The following is a 16,896-nucleotide window of genomic DNA, read 5'->3' on the forward strand; positions in this document are numbered from 1 at the left end:
CTCTTGAGCATGTAACGTACAGTCGGCCATGTGAACAGTAATCTTGTGTCAAATCTCACAGCTTGGATTGCTGCTGTCATAATCGGTTTGAGTTTCATGGTTTGTTTCAATGACGACAGTATTTGTAGGACTTGTGTTGAAGTGACATTCGCCATCTGTCAAGCGTTGTAAGCACACAACCGGTTTCATCGATAACTTCACATCCAGCTTTTGAGAGTTGAAACATTCATAAACATCAAAGTGTCCACTACTGAAATCGTCACCTGTCAGTCTAAGATGTTTAAGAGGTATTGGCGGTTGTCGAAAGGTGTAAAATATTTGGCCATTTCGGTACACTTGAAAGCGACAACCGAACAATTCAGCGGCAGCCATCAACTCACATGCAGATCCATAGGTGAAGGTCTTAAGCATTTCACTCTTCTAGTGCTCCTGTGTAGTCTAATTATCTCCTGTACCGTCATCAGTCCACACCTTCAACCTGTCCAGTCATTCAATACATAAGACACAATGGATATCAAGAGTGAGCCTGATATGGCCGTGCAATATGTAACACAGAGAATGGAAAAGGTAGGTGCCATCTCCGGGCATGGAAACCACTCGGTAAGTGACAGTTCTTTGATCGATGGTGATCACCTCAATAGACATGTTAATGGGGGTACGGTTGGAATGATAAAAGAAATGGGTACCTGAACAATGTAAAGTAAGTCTAAAATACCTACACAATAACTAAAATCGTAATAAACAAACAATAAAACAGCGGAGAAGCCGTGGATTAAATAAAAAGGCTCCAGTTATCAGCAGGGAGATGAGAATCCCGTGGCGAAGCAAGGAAGGGAATGTAGAGACCGGAGCGACGGACAGCCTTATATAGGCAGGCAGCCAAAAACGTGGGACAACATGGTGACCGAGCAGCAAGCTATGGACGTATATATGTACGTAAGTAGGAATCAGTTAGCGTTGGGAAACCGCGTACCATATTTCTTGAAGATGGGCCCATAAGTAACAAAGACTGTTGAAAAGTTCAATATGGCAGCCGACAGTGGTGTCATACCTCCGAAATAAGTACGTACTTTGGTTTCAGTTTGCGAAGGGAAGCCGCCTACCAAATTTCGTGAAGATGGGGCCATAAATAAGAAAGTTCAACATGGCGGACGTTGTTGACTGTTATGACCGGTACGTGTAGAATTTCAAAATGAAACCTGCCCAACTTTTGTAAGTAAGCTGTAAGGAATGAGCCTGCCAAATTCAGCCTTCTACCTACACGGGAAGTTGGAGAATTAGTGATGAGTCAGTGAGTCAGTGAGTCAGTCAGTGAGTCAGTCAGTCAGTCAGTCAGTGAGGGCTTTGCCTTTTATTAGTATAGATTTATTAATAGTTTTGAGCACTGCACTTTGGGACGTTTGGTTTGTGGATTTTTCGAATGAAAGGAACTTGCACTTTTCACCATCCCCTTGCTTGGTGTGTTTTGTCCTCATCTGCCATGCTCATCTCGGTTACGCTACTGATGATGTCGGGTTCAAGAGGCTCCCATTATGGAAGAGGGAGCAAGGAGCTGACCCGCACCATCACACACACAAACACACACTATGACAATTTGGGAAATGGCTACAGAGAGGATGAGACAACCACAAAGGGACGAGCAGTTTGTGTTTATGACAGGGAGAGGAACAACTGAAGCCATCTTTGCACTGAGACAGCTGATAGAGAAGCATAGAGAAAAAGAGAAAGGTTTGCCTGTGGTGGCCTTTGAGTTGGAGAAGGTGGATGATAGAGTGCAACATCAAGAGGTCTGGAGGTGCAGGAGAGGGGAATGGAGGCCCAGAGAAATTTGTGAGGATTGTCCAGGATATGGATATGCATATGGAGGACTTCAAGAAAAAAACCTCTGTCTTGTCTTCAACCCTAACCCGAGTCCTCACTCCCTTATGGATATCCTGGACAATCCTCACACACCTCTCTGGTCCTCCTTTCCCCTCTCCTGCACCTCCTGACCTCTTGATGTTGCACTCTATCATCAGCTTTCTCCAAATCAAAGACCACCATAGGCAGACCTTTAAGTTTTTCTTGATGCTTCCCTATCAGTTGTCTCATGGCAAAGACAGCATCAGCTGTTCCTCTCCCTGGCATAAAAACAAGCTGCTCCTTCCCTGTGGTCCAAGAGGTGAGGACTTCAAGAAGACCCCTGGTGCAGACTTGCTGTAAATGATGTAGTGTCTGTTACCCCCACAATTCCTCACTCCCTCACACATATCGTGGACAATCCTCACATGCTTCTCTCTCCTGCCCCTCCAGACCTCTTGAAATGGTGCTCCATCACCAGCCTTCTCCAAATTTTCTGTCTTCTTCCTATTTATCTACCTTCTTCAGTTGTTCCATACCACAATGCACTCTAAGGGTTATCTCTGCATCTAATTCTCCATCTCGGACTGTCAACGATCCTAGATGTTTAAACCCATCCACTCTTGTCGTGGTAACCTCTCAATCCTGATCCTCATTAAACCTCAGATATTCTGCCTTCTTCTTTGTATCTATCCATCTTCCAAAGTCCACCTCCATTCTTCCAACTTCTTCTCAACTTCAACCTTTCTGGTGCTACACAACACCATGTCATCAGCACTAAGCCCACAACAGGTGGACTGGTCTTTTATCCCATGAGTCATCATATCCATCACCAGATCATAGAGGACAGGACTTTGAGAAGACCACCACCATCTTGCCTTTTACCCCAACCCAAGTCCTGACTCCATCATCCATATCCTCCACAATCCTGAGTCCTCTTGGATCTGGTGATGGATGTGTTGAGTTGTAGGATGAAAGACCAAACACCCTGGTGCAGGCTTTGTGCTGATGACATTGTGTTGTGTAACACCACAAAAGAGGATGTGGAGATGAAGTTTGAAGAATGGAGTAGGGCTTTGGAAGATAGAGGACTGAAGATAAATAATAAGAAGAAGACCAATTATATGAGGTTTAAATGAGGATCAGGATTCAGAAGTTACCATGACAAGAATGGATGGGTTTAAACATCTAGGACCAGTGGTCTCAAACTCCGGTCCTGGAGGGCCACAGTGGTGGCAAAGTTTTCATTTTAACCCTTTTCTTAATTAGTGACCTGTTTTTGCTGCTAATTAACTTCTTTTGAATTCATTTTATCTTTAACTGTTTTTAATCACCTGGTCAATCAGTCATAATTCTGTTTCCTTTCCTTTAATACCTCCTTTCTCCTCCAACCACGCCATGTCGACTTCTTCCGATTTTTAACTAGATAGATAGATAGATGTGAAAGGCACTATATAATAGATAGATAGATAGATAGATAGATAGATAGATAGATAGATAGATAGATAGACCTGAAAGGCACTATATGATAGATAGATAGATAGATAGATAGATAGATAGATAGATAGATAGATAGATAGATAGATAGATAGACAGACCTGAAAGGCACTATATTATAGATAGATAGATCTGAAAGGCACTATATGATAGATAGATAGATCTGAAAGGCACTATAGGATAGATAGATAGATAGATAGATAGATAGATAGATAGATATGAAAGGGTCTGGTGGGACCTCTCCATAACAGGAGCAAGTCTGATTCCAGCAGGTCCCTCTGGTTGCACTCAAGAACCTCAACAGAGCTTCCCAGCAAAACTACAACTACACTGTAAAAAATTTCACTGTAAATTTACAGTAAATTACTGGCTACTAGTTGCATTACTTTTACAGTATTTTACTGTATCATATTACAGTACATTACAATAAAATTACCATACCACACTGTGACTTCACAGTAAACTGGGCAAGAAAATTACTGTGATGTAGCAGTATGTTACTGTTGAATTACAATAATTAACCATTTTCAATTTACATTAATCTACTGTATTTTTACATGCTAACTGTAAAAGTAATGCAACTCAGTAGCCAGTAATTTACTGTAAATTTACAGGTGCAATAACAACATTAAATACTGTAAAGGACATTAAAACAACCTTGATCACCCATCCTATTTACCAAATTTTCCCAAATTTACATCAAGTTAAGTTCTGAAGGTCTCTAAAGTCCCCTTGTCCATCTCACTACTTGTTCACTTGTTCCTTGCATTTGTGGTTTTCTGTATGATGTTTGTACAAAATGTTTCCATCAGTGTCCCTGTAGTCAGGATTAGACTTTTATCAGTCACTTTACAACACATATAATCTTTAAATTATTGAAAATTAATAAAGTTAAACAAAAATAAAACAAAAACACATTACTGTATGTGTTTTGCATATTTATTCAGCAGTGTTTCTTCAAACGTTAAATGCACAGAATACCTCAAGTATACACTTTTAAATTCAATAAAAGTCTTAACAGGCAGTTCAACTTTTTTTTTTAAATTGCACAAACAAAATTATCTAAACCTCACATACAGTAAGTATATGTACAAGAAACAAAAACACATTTTTTACTGTACTGTATATCTAAAATCCTCTGTAGTAAACAACTTGCACATACTGTACCTCAGTGCCCGCAGTTATTATGGCTGTCTAGTAGTCAACAGTGTATTATTTGTAAATATGTGCTACTTTTTCCAGATATGCAGACATCTGAAAGGGTCAAGTGAAAAGCAATCAATAATTCTGAAAGCATTTCCCTTTTAAAAGGTATATTTTAAGAAATTAAATTAAAGATATAAACTCCAGTGTTTAACATTTAAACGATAATGTTAAAAAACAAAAATGTAATTATAAAGCAGTGTAACATTTTTAAAGACAGCAAGATAGAAATTAAACTGAGGCAAAACAGGGGATTAAAACACTTTAAATCAATTTGAATTATTAGGAGTCCTTTCTGAAAATGTCTACATTGACATCCATTCAAAATCAATTAGTTTCCTCAAAAGTGTGCAGACTTGTTGGTTGATGTGTCCGTGTTTCTTTTTTGATTTTGAGCCCGACTCTGGGTTAATACCCAAAAAAAACCTGTAAACAAAATATAGAAGCTATTAGTTTTATTTGAGCTATTTCACACTGTTTTTCAAAAGACATTAAGTGCTGTTCCTTTCTACAGAATACTGATGCCTAACACTCCTCCTAAGTAGGAAAGCCAAACACAATTTCTCTGCCATTTTAACAATGTTGTGGTGATTTACTAGTCTCACTATTACCCTTGCTAGTGTTATCTACAATGTCAGTGTGTTAGTTTACCTTTGGATAAACTCCAATGTGGATGAGGCATCTTCAGGATACTGCAAGTTAAAGTTGTAATAACTTGCAAAGATTGTAGCAATACCATTGACAAAATCATGATGTGGTCCCATGACCACTTGTCCTTCAATTGACAACATCCAGGCTTTAGGCTTCATCATGTCATCTGAAATAAAAAAGATATTCATCACGTACTTATGCAAAGAAGTGGAATTCTTAATGAACAACAGTGTGAAAGGAATGGGTCGCTAACACAGGGTCTTAGATTACAACTATTAAAGGTCTGCACGCTGTTCTTCTGGTCTTTGCAAAGTAAAGAGCAGCTGCACAGACCTTCAAAACATATATGAGAAGGTAATACAGGTTTACATACTACTAAAGTTGCTGACACTATAAGCTACATGTGTTGTTAACATTACCTTGTATAATCAAGCGGGGTGTGCTTGGTAGCATCATTGTCCTCTGAACATCAGCACCTGTGGCACATGTCTGTAAAATACAGTAATACATAACTTTAAAATATGCTGGATATATGTACAGTACAGTGTGTACTGTATATCCCTTACTGAAGAGTAAAAATGATGGCAGAAGAAAATCCCTTGACCCCAGTGATTCACAATTCTACAGTAGATTTAGCAAGGTGTGTATTTTACTAAAATTCAGTAGTCAGAGAACTGTGTGTCTACATGGGAGATTAAGAGTGTATGAATACAAGTATGAAGGTTAATATACTGTATTGTCTACCCGAGTTCCAGCATTGGCACCTACCTTTTTTACTCTTAGTCAGGTTGAGTTGAGCCATCATATTCATCTTATTGTTTCTATCAAACTAGTTCTTCATATAGAATACTGAACATTTACTGCTATATAAAAAATCAAGCACATCCAGCACTCCTCAAGATACCATATTAATTTTCTAAAATTTCAAGGCATTAATTTTTAGAAAAATATAAAAAATAAATTCAACTCTAAAGCATTTTCAATGCCAGTTGGGTTCCTGGTCTATTGTAAGCAAAACTCAGTTTTCTATCTGTAAAACAATTACTTACATCTGCTTGAAGTAGGATTGCATCCTTGGGCTCCTTAAAGTATGCCATCAGGAGGAGAAGGACACATGCAGCCTTAACTGAAACCTCTGGTTCAAACTTAGACAGCACATCCTGAATTCCTGAATGATGGCTTAGTTCCTGGCAGAACTTTATAATTGTACTGCCTTTATTGTCCAGTGCCTCTTGCAGCTTGCTGAGGATAGATATGTCTGTTAGAAGCCTAAAGTGGGAGTAAAGACATCTTTGAGAGAAAAGGAAAGGCCATTCCTTCTGAACTTGTGCAATGTGTGGTGCAGGCACTCCATTAAGGTATCGGCTGGTGGATATAGGTCTTCTCCATAAGAGGTTCAGCTTTCTCTGCTCCACTCATCCCTAACTCGGAGAATATTTTAAGTAGCTGCATTTTCATGTCATCTAATGATGCCTCCGTTTCTCCAGCTGGCAGTTCTACAGGACACCACCTCACACATCCATACTGATCTACAGGGCCTCTTGCCTCCCCTGCTGCATTAGTGTGGGACCTTCTCTCTCTCGTCGCCTTGCAAGAGTATTTGTTCTGTTTTTATATTCCACTCTTGTTTTAATTTGCTGAAGAAGAGAGTGGCAGCCCTCTCCAACCATGTCTCCTTTTTTTCCAACATCCGCAAAACTTTTTGGGTGTTCCCTTACAATTCCTCGGACTACGCTGTGACACATTGCTCTAGTTGGGTTAAGATCATGTTCAAGCATCTGATCTACCACTGCTTTCACCATATCTTTTCTGTCTCCTGGTGATGGTCTTGTTTGATTTGCCACTGCTTTTTGAATTGCTGCTGGCATCCTATTCCAATTGACTTTGAACTCTGCATACCATGGCCTGCCAGGATGTGGGGACGAAGAAACAGAGGAGTTTGAACTGCTTGAGGAGTTAGAAGATAGGATGAGTGGAGTGCTCATGGGGCTTGATGAGAGGGATGAAGAGGCAGCAGCATCCAGTTCACTTTGAACTGTTACAAGTCCTAGAGATGATAGCAAAAAAGATCAATGGAAAAAAAACAAAAAAGCAGCACACTAAATTAATTTATGATAAATTACATTCTTCCTGTTCAATATATTATATTGGTAGCCACTGAAAAGAAACAGAATGAAGGACACTAGTAAGAGAAAGACATGATTTTTCAGGTCAATGAGTTGCCCTTCAATAATCTTTGAACTTCAGTGTTAATTGTTCAGCTTACCAATGGCAGTTATCAAAATATATATTTACCTTCATTTTTAATGCTGTTTAACAGTTTGCGACACTGGATTGGCCTAATGTGTTTCTCCAGATCCTTCTCTTGTACAAAAGCAAGGTCTTCTCTGCTTTCCACACCAAGCTCTTCTAACCGTTCAAGAAGAGATGTTAAGGATTCATTTGAGAGGCTTGGCAAAATAGATAGCACCACTTCCCTTATGTCTTGACTCATTTTCTAAAAGAGAGTTGGGAGCAGACAGTCAAATATCAACCAATTAATTCATAAAACCCTTGATTATTTGTTTATTATCAGTAATGCGTTATTTGCTACAATTGTATCTCTGTATGATTTTATGTTTTATTCAGGCACTAGTGAGTACTCCAAGAAGTGAAAGCATTCACAAACTACAGACTATCCCTATCTCAGTTTGATTTCAATTGAATTAGAAAATTTAACTCTTCATTTATAGGTAAATGTGCTGGAATCTTCAAAGGCAATTTCTGAATCATATCCTTCTATAATACTTTCACCACAATACAAAGATGTTATTTAAAAGACATATATATACAAAGTCCTATATACATATATGTGTTCTTTAAAAGAACCTCACAGACTCTTCCTACTCCATTATTTATCTATCCTTTCTACTTACACAATTTCTAAAAAAGAATGATGAAGAACAATTAGCAGTAGGTCACACACATTATAAGCCGGAAGTGGGTAGTAGTCAAGCAAATCATCTTGCTTTATACAAACATAATCCTTTTGGACTACTCCTAATTTACAATAGACACCTATATCTCTCAACTTCACAAAGGTATGCTTCTCTGTAACAAAGTATGCAGAATCGTGGACAGTAAGGACCAGAATAATCTTCCCAACATAAAGTTCTTCATCTCTACTTCCAAGCAAAACAAACATTCCTTTCCTGTATGCTGTGCCTTTCACAGTCACTTCATTGCCTGCCACTGTAGACTGTGACTCAAAATTATAACTGGCAACAGATTCTCTGATTTTGTCATTATAATCATTCACAAAAAACTGTGTACCCCTGTGTACCTGTACAACTGGAGGGAACAGGCTGCCTGCACTCAAGTAAGCCTGAAGGAGCTGATGTCTTTCTGCCAGTGTTTTGCACAGATTTTTAAAGTTGTGTAGCTTTCTGGCACATGTTTTGAAAAATGAGTGCTTACTTTCAAACCTTAATGTCCAAAGGCGAATAAGTGGACCAAAGTGGAGTATAAGTTCAGGATAATGGCACATATAATGATGCTTAGGCCTTAAAGGGTGATTAGGGAAAAGCTTTTTCCTACTGTGTAGATATTCTTCAATTATGACTTTGAGATATGCTACTTGGCCTGCTGCAATAGCTGGTGCACAGACAAGCTCCACTACCTCTCTTAGTTGTAAAAGGAGTTGCCATACCTCGTTTTCACAGGGATCTTGAATTCTGTCACCTATCAAGAGAGGTAACAATCTAAGAAAACACCAATTTTGAACTGCATGTCCATTTAGTCGTTCACTACCAGGGGAAACATCTGCAGGTTTGTCATTGCCATCATTTCCCTGATATTTGAATTGGTTCTTACATCTGTTTAATTGCAAGTAAGTGAAGTGCTTCTCATGTATTAAATGACCAACAAACAAAGCGAGGTCATACGACACAATACCTTCAAACAAGTCATGGGCTAGACACGGTGGGAGCCCAGGCTGGCAAACATGGAAATAAGAAAGTTGGTTAAAAGGAGAGTCACACTTGATACCTGATACAGCAGGGTCTAAACCCTGAACATGACATTTATATGACTGTATTGTCCTCACAGCACCACACAAGTATGGTTCTTTAATAAATTTTGCTTTATCTATTTCACAGTAGCGGCAAAAACGATCAGCCCGACTGAAGTTTTCCAGAAAACCTCCAATACAATGGGATCCCAAGTTGTCTCCTGAAATGGCAATCAGAGTGCCTTTTACAAATCTGCCATCACTTATCAAAATCCCTCTCTCTTCTAGAAATTTGAGGTCCTTGATCAAAGATTCAAAAATTTTGGTCACTCCAAAGTATTTTAAGTTCTGCTCCCTACATAAGAGAACAAGTTGCATGTGAGCTGTAGTGGATCTATTATGTGGCAAAATTTCAGCCAGGGTTAAGTATACAGCTAAAACTTTATGTTTTTTTCTCCCTGAACCAAGTGGGTTTACAACCTCAAAGGCATCCTGATATAAAATCAAACCAATAGAAGAAGGTTCTATTTTCAATAGTGGATTACTTCGAACTCCCTCTCCATCTCCAACATCCTTATAGACATTTTCAGTGGATGCTTGAGAATGTGCTAAGGCATACTGTTCTCTTACAGACTCGCTTTTGAACAATGCAAGTAAAGTCTCTTGTATTGGTACATACTGGGCAAAGCATTCTTTGCCATTTTCATCAGTGCCGAGAAACAAGGGTACGGGCTCAACATAGTTAAAATTCTTTTTAAATACAGTCTTTCTCTTTTGTTCTGTACTTAGAAGTTCCTTGTTATACATCTTAAGGAGATCCCCTGTTCATTTCATCAATTATGTCACTTATAGTGGCCTCTGGAATTCCAAGTGCCTTCAATTTCTCAATCAGAATCTTAAGTAAATGTGAAAGTCCAATGTCATGGGCATTTTGAAAGTCCTCAATGATTGTCTGTATGGTACTTGCTGGTAACAATACCTTAGCTTGTAATTTCAGATAAAGAAGTGTAATGTTTTGTAAAAACAAAGTTTCATCCACAGCCAGTGGCCTTTCTGGTTCACAATCATCCTCATCAAAAATATTTGAATCTGTCTGACTAGGAACACCAAAGGGATCCATGGGAACAGATGTATCTAGAATTGAATCATCTAGGTCCTCTGAGCCTCTATGTTTCCTTGAAATATGCGAGGCTAAACTTGACTTAACTGTAAAATGCTCTCACAACCTCTGAATGGGCATTTGATTTTCAGTCCTTGTTTTATGTGTGATTTTAAATGCTTTATGAAAGAGGTCAAAGCGTCACACTTAACTTCACATGACTGAACCACACAGTTTAGAGGTGTAATGAACTGCCTGTAGTGCCGCAGAGTAGGAACTGCTTCCTTATGGTCTCTATATATGTGTGTTTTCAGAACACTGGCTTTGCGGTACATCCGAGAACACGTAGGCACACCACACTGATAATGATAATTGGGAGTGTTACTGTGCAGCTTTGTGTGTTGAATAAACTGAGTAACATTACTACAGATATACTGGCACTTACTAAATTTACAATGGAACATTGTGAATTGATAGGCAATTTTATTTAATGGCTAATAGAGTCAAAAATACCTTGCTAAGACTGCCTTTTCTAACACAGACCAGCTAACAATAACTAAAAAATGTGGAAAATGCAATATGGTTTGGATCCCAAAGGGAAATGTTAACACACACACAAAAAAACTACACTATGTATCTACAAAAAAGTTAAACCAGTAAGAATCCATTAAAATACCATTTGAAGTCAAATTTCTATCAACCGTGCTTAAATCAATACATTTGCTTCCATGTATTACTTTTGCCTGTGGAGTTTACCATAAATTAATTTATTTATATTTATATATATATATTTATGCTATTCCTGAGCTAACATCTTTAATCACAGTTGAAAACAAAAGCACATAAACTTAATCAAAATGCACAAATTAAAACTGTTTAAAAATACATGAACTAAAACTACATGAAAAAGCTGACATTGAAACAATATGAAAACGCTTTCCTGAAGCTATAAGATAAGACACGAGTTAAAAAAATGCACAAAATGAAACGGTTTGAAAATGCTAGAACTTAAATTTTATGAAAGAAATCACTAATTACAGCTGTAAACATTAATATATATTGAAAGGCATGATTTAAAGTAGATTGAGAAATGCACAAACTGAAATTAAACGAAACTGCACGTACTCAAACAATGTGAGAAAGTACAAACTGAAAGCGCGCAGTATGTAAGTTTTCTAATACACTCCGTGGTAAAGTCTTAAAATGACTGCATAACTTCCTCTCTAACAATACAAAACAGAAATTATTATAATGATAATGGAGAAAGGCAATGAATGTTAAGTTAATTACCGTTTGTATAAGTAACAAGCACACTACAACGCCATTTTATTACTTTCTTCCACTCTCTGAGCATGTAATATCCCACAGTGCAACGGGGTCTTCTCCAAATACAATTTTACAGTAATTTGCTGTCTTTTGACAGACGACAGCGTATCTTACTGTGATTACAACAAAAATTCTGAATACAGTATTTTATTGTGAAAACTTACAGTTAACACCTGTGAAATCCTGGCAATTTTTACAGTGTACAATGCAGCCCTGACATACCAGAGGATCATTACCATCCGGTGTCCGGGGCGTCAGAAGGGAGTCATCCTCTGTCCTTCCCTGATAATGGCCTCCCTACTGGATTGGTGCCACTGACCATCTTGGTCAGGATGCCCATACATCCATATCCTTCCTTTATTCTTTTTGGCCAGGTAAAGAACTATCCACTGAGGAGGTGGTGCCTGCCAACCCATGTCCTCTATGACAGTGTTGATTTAAGAATTGGTTATAATTAAGAAGGCAGAAAGCCCCCTGTAGGAGATGCAGATGTATCACGGTAAATACAATCAATATCACTCATTTATTTTACCAATCAGACTAAAAGCAAGTCATCATACTGTAAGGAGATGTCAATGGAAGCACAGGGAAAACACAGACCCTCCACATGTAATGGGAGATACAGACAGAAGTATTGTTGCACTTTATTATTAAAGGCGTTGTATTAATAAATTATTAGTATAATTAATTGGCTGCTGGATAAGAAATGGATCGCCTGATTCTACCGGCATGTCTGTTTTATACCTTCGAGATGTATTAATGGAACAATCGTCTCCTCACTTCAACGAGCCCTGAAATGACACTGTGTTCTTCACACCTCCACACCCACGAGTCCATGAACGCCGAGTCCAGCCAGGTGAGACACTCTTCCGAGAGAGAGAGAGAGAAGGGGGTGGATGGGGGGTCTTCTCCGGTGCGATAATCTGTTTGTCTTTCCTTCTGGAGCTTCTTCTCTCCGCCGGCTGGGTGTTCTGTTACAGAAACTCAACACCGCGCCGACGTGAAGAGCTGTGAAAGGCGCTTTTAGCGAAGATTAAAGCCGAGCATTTCTGTTCTTTTCACAATCAGTCAACATTAGCGGCGGAGTTCAAACAAGTAAGTGGCCGACCGAGATAAGCCGACAGAGGCTGCTGAAGGAGATGTTATCTTCTTAGCATCGGTCTGATGCTACTTGGCTTTTCTCTGCTCAAACTTGTTTATTACTTCTAAAAAGTGAATTGAAAAAGAAACGGCAGACTACAATACTGGAAGAGACGAACTGCGTAAAACGTAAAGCGCTGCTCTTGATTCGGTAAATGTGCGCTCTGGTGGTGCACGCACCATTGAACATCACCGTACACTTTACGTGACTTTTATGCCCGATGACCTGATTTCCAATTTGGACTTTTGCTGAATTGAGCACACATAGAGTGGGTCCTCTCCCACTTGATGCTGTTCGGGGATACGGCATGTGCCCAGTGCGCCCATGGGTACAGGAAAGGCGCTTTGACATACGGGGTAGCGGTGCACAGTACACTCTTAAAAGGAAAGGTGCCAGAGGGGTTCTTCAGAGTGATAGGGGAACCAAGACCTATCCACAAGAAGGTTCCATTTATTTATTTACTAGCATACCCCCGCGGTTTCGCTACACGTATGGCCAGGTTTATACATTGCATCCAGAAAGTATTCACAGCGCATCACTTTTTTCACATTTTGTTATCTTACAGCCTTATTCCAAAATGGATTAAATTCATTTTTTTCCTCAGAATTCTACACAACACCCCATAATGACAACGTGAAAAAAGTTTACTTGACGTTTATGCAAATTTATTAAAAATAATAAAACTGAGAAATCACATGTCCATAAGTATTCACAGCCTTTGCTCAATACTTTGTCGATGCACCTTTGGCAGCAATTCCAGCCTCAAGTCTTTTTGAATATGATGCCACAAGCTTGGCACACCTATCCTTGGCCAGTGTCGCCCATTCCTCTTTGCAGCACCTCTCAAGCTCCATCAGGTTGGATGAGAAGCGTCGTGCACGGTCATTTTAAGATCTCCAGAGATGTTCAATCAGATTCAAGTCTGGGCTCTGGCTGGGCCACTCAAGGACATTCACAGAGTTGTCCTGAAGCCACTCCTTTGATATCTTGGCTGTGTGCTTAGGGTCGTTGTCCTGCTGAAAGATGAACCGTCGCCCCAGTCTGAGGTCAAGAGCGCTCTGGAGCAGGTTTTCATCCAGGATGTCTCTGTACATTGCTGCAGTCATCTTTCCCTTTATCCTGACTAGTCTCCCAGTTCCTAATGCTGCCACCACCATGCTTCACTGTAGGGATGGTATTGGCCTGGTGATGAGCGGTGCCTGGTTTCCTCCAAACGTGACGCCTGGCATTCACACCAAAGAGTTCAATCTTTGTTTCATCAGACCAGAGAATTTTGTTTCTCATGGTCTGAGAGTCCTTCAGGTGCCTTTTGACAAACTCCAGGCGGGCTGCCATGTGCCTTTTACTAAGGAGTGGCTTCCATCTTACCACTCTACCATACAGGCCTGATTGGTGGATTGCTGCAGAGATGGTTGTCCTTCTGGAAGGTTCTCCTCTCTCCACAGAGGACCCCTGGAATTCTGACAGAGTGTCCATCAGGTTCTTGGTCACCTCCCTGACTAAGACCCTTCTCCCCGGATCACTCAGTTTAGATGGCCGGCCAGCTCTAAGAAGAGTCCTGGTTGTTTCGAACTTCTTCCACTTACGGATGATGGAGGCCACTGTGCTCATTGGGACCTTCAAAGCAGCAGAACTTTTTTGTAACCTTCCCCAGATTTGTGCCTCGAGACAATCCTGTTTTGGAGGTCTACAGACAATTCCTTTGACTTCATGCTTGGTTTATGCTCTGACATGAACTGCCAACTGTGGGACCTTCTATAGACAAGTGTGTGCCTTTCCCAATCATGTCCAGTCAACTGAATTGACCACAGGTGGACTCCAATGAAGCTGCAGAAACATCTCAAGGATGATCAGGCGAAACAGGATGCATCTGAGTTCAGTTTGGAGCTTCATGACAAAGGCTGTGAATACTTATGTACATGTGCTTTCTCAATTTTTTTATTTTTAATAATTTTGCATAAACCTCAAGTAAACTTTTTTCACGTTGTCATTATGGGGAGTTGTGTTTAGAATTCTGAGGAAAAAAATGAATGTAATCCATTTTGGAATAAGGCTTTAACATAACAAAATATGGAAAAAGTGATGCGCTGTGAATACTTTCCTGATGTGCTGTACTTCAAGCGACGTCACACGCGCTCTACGGAAGTGTTTCGCTGTTTATACTTGCGAACAAACTTTACGTAATTCTGAAAGAATCCACCAGGTGGCAGTGCGAGATATCATCACGGTGAGAACAGGTTTGGCTTCGCTGTGTTGTGAATTGCCTGTAACACCCATTAAATTCTGATGACTCCGTACCGCAATATCTCTGAAAAGGATTTTAATGATTAAATCCATCAATCCAGGGATATGTCCATTTCAGAAAGCACTGAGCACGAGGCAGAAACAATCCCTAGACGGGGCAACAGCTCATCGCAGAGTGAATAGAAGCACACACATACACTGGTGTCATTTTAGTGTCACCAAATCCCTTTGGAGGGAAACCGGGGCACACTGAGGAAACCCAGCAGGAAAACATGTAAACTCCAGGCAGGGAATACCAGCAATGTGAGTCCCTGTGAGACAGCAGTGCTATCGCTCCGCCACCATGTCACCCCATGTGTGTAATTATTAACAGTGTTCATCATTTAAATGAAGTTAACGACTTATCTGTAAACTGTAACATACACACTTTAATGCATTTCATCATGAAAGTGATATCAAGTATAAAGCTAAGGATTCTAAATGTGCAGAGAGTTGAAATATCATACATGTAACATGTTCTGTGTGGCGATCTATTGCTTTTTGCCACTGCTGTCAGGTCCCGAGGAAGCCTCAGAAAAAGGAGATGGTATGTGAGACTTTTAAAATGTATCGTGTCATTACGATCGAAAATATGCAACGCTTGAATACAAAAGCACCACGAATGCATCTGTATGTCGGCATTCATCAAACATGGATGCACGCACATCGATCCTGTAGGATCATCAAAGCGGCTTTCTGTCACATGTAAAAAGTAAACAGAGCCTCTGACGCCACATTCCAACTTTCAGCACACTGCGCCGCCAACACCCCTAGATAAATAATCCCCCCGACTTTTTGCTGGTACTGCAACTCGCGCATGCGTAGCGTTAATTTCCGAGGACCTGCTCAGAGGACGAGTCAAATGCACGCTGGGAACGCGTGGCAGCCGTGATGTGTGCGTTCAGAGCGTGAAGCATAAACGAGCCCTATTAGTGAAACAGGACAGTGAGGAGGGCCCCGGCCAGCTCTCTACCCCCCTCAGCCTGCAAGCCTCTGTCTCGGATTAGCACGAATATATCGCTCCTGCAAGCGAACTATGATTCTTAGCGCTAGGGTTACCACTTTTAATACAAAAAAATAAGGGATGCATACTGCAGCGGGGGCCACATCCCTTGGGGGCCAAGCGCAATTTCATTCGTAAATACGGGGCGATTCCGTATTTTAAAGGGCGGGTGGCAACCCTAGCTAGCGCAATGAGAGAAACTGCAAAATCAACTGGAATATTCAAGCAAATTATAGATAGATAGATAGATAGATAGATAGATAGATAGATAGATAGATAGATAGATAGATAGATAGATAGATAGATAGATAGATAGATAGATGTGAAAGGCACTATATGATAGATAGATAGATAGATAGATAGATAGATAGATAGATAGATAGATAGATGTGAAAGGCACTATATAATAGATAGATAGATAGATAGATAGATAGATAGATAGATAGATAGATAGATAGATAGATAGATAGATAGATACTTTATTAATCCCAAGGGGAAATTCACATAATCCAGCAGCAGTATACAGATACAAAGAAACAATATTAAATTAAATAGTAATAAAAATGAAAAGAATTAAAATAAAATTAATGTTCGCATTTACTCCCCCGTGGGAATTGAAGAGTCGCATAGTGTGGGGGAGGAACGATCTCCTCAGTCTGTCAGTGGAGCAGGACAGTGACAAAAGTCTGTCACTGAAGCTACTCCTTTGCCTGGAGATGATCCTGCTCAGTGGATGCAGTGGATTCTCCATGATTGACAGGAGTTTGCTTAATGCCCGTCGCTCTGCCACAGATGTTAAACTGTCCAACTTTAATCCTACAATAGAGCCTGCCTTCTTAACAAGTTTGTCCAGGCGTGAGGCGTCT

The 16,896-nt window shown here is 40.0% G+C and overlaps 1 pseudogene; it reads right to left on the reverse strand.

Annotated features, from left to right (window-relative positions):
• Window positions 1-4,257: 4,257 nt before the first annotated feature.
• LOC120524077 lies at window positions 4,258-11,670 on the reverse strand (annotated as a pseudogene).
• Between the last annotated feature and the right edge of the window lie 5,226 nt (window positions 11,671-16,896).

Source organism: Polypterus senegalus, chromosome 2, assembly GCF_016835505.1.
Source record: "Polypterus senegalus isolate Bchr_013 chromosome 2, ASM1683550v1, whole genome shotgun sequence".
Lineage (NCBI taxonomy): Eukaryota > Metazoa > Chordata > Cladistia > Polypteriformes > Polypteridae > Polypterus > Polypterus senegalus.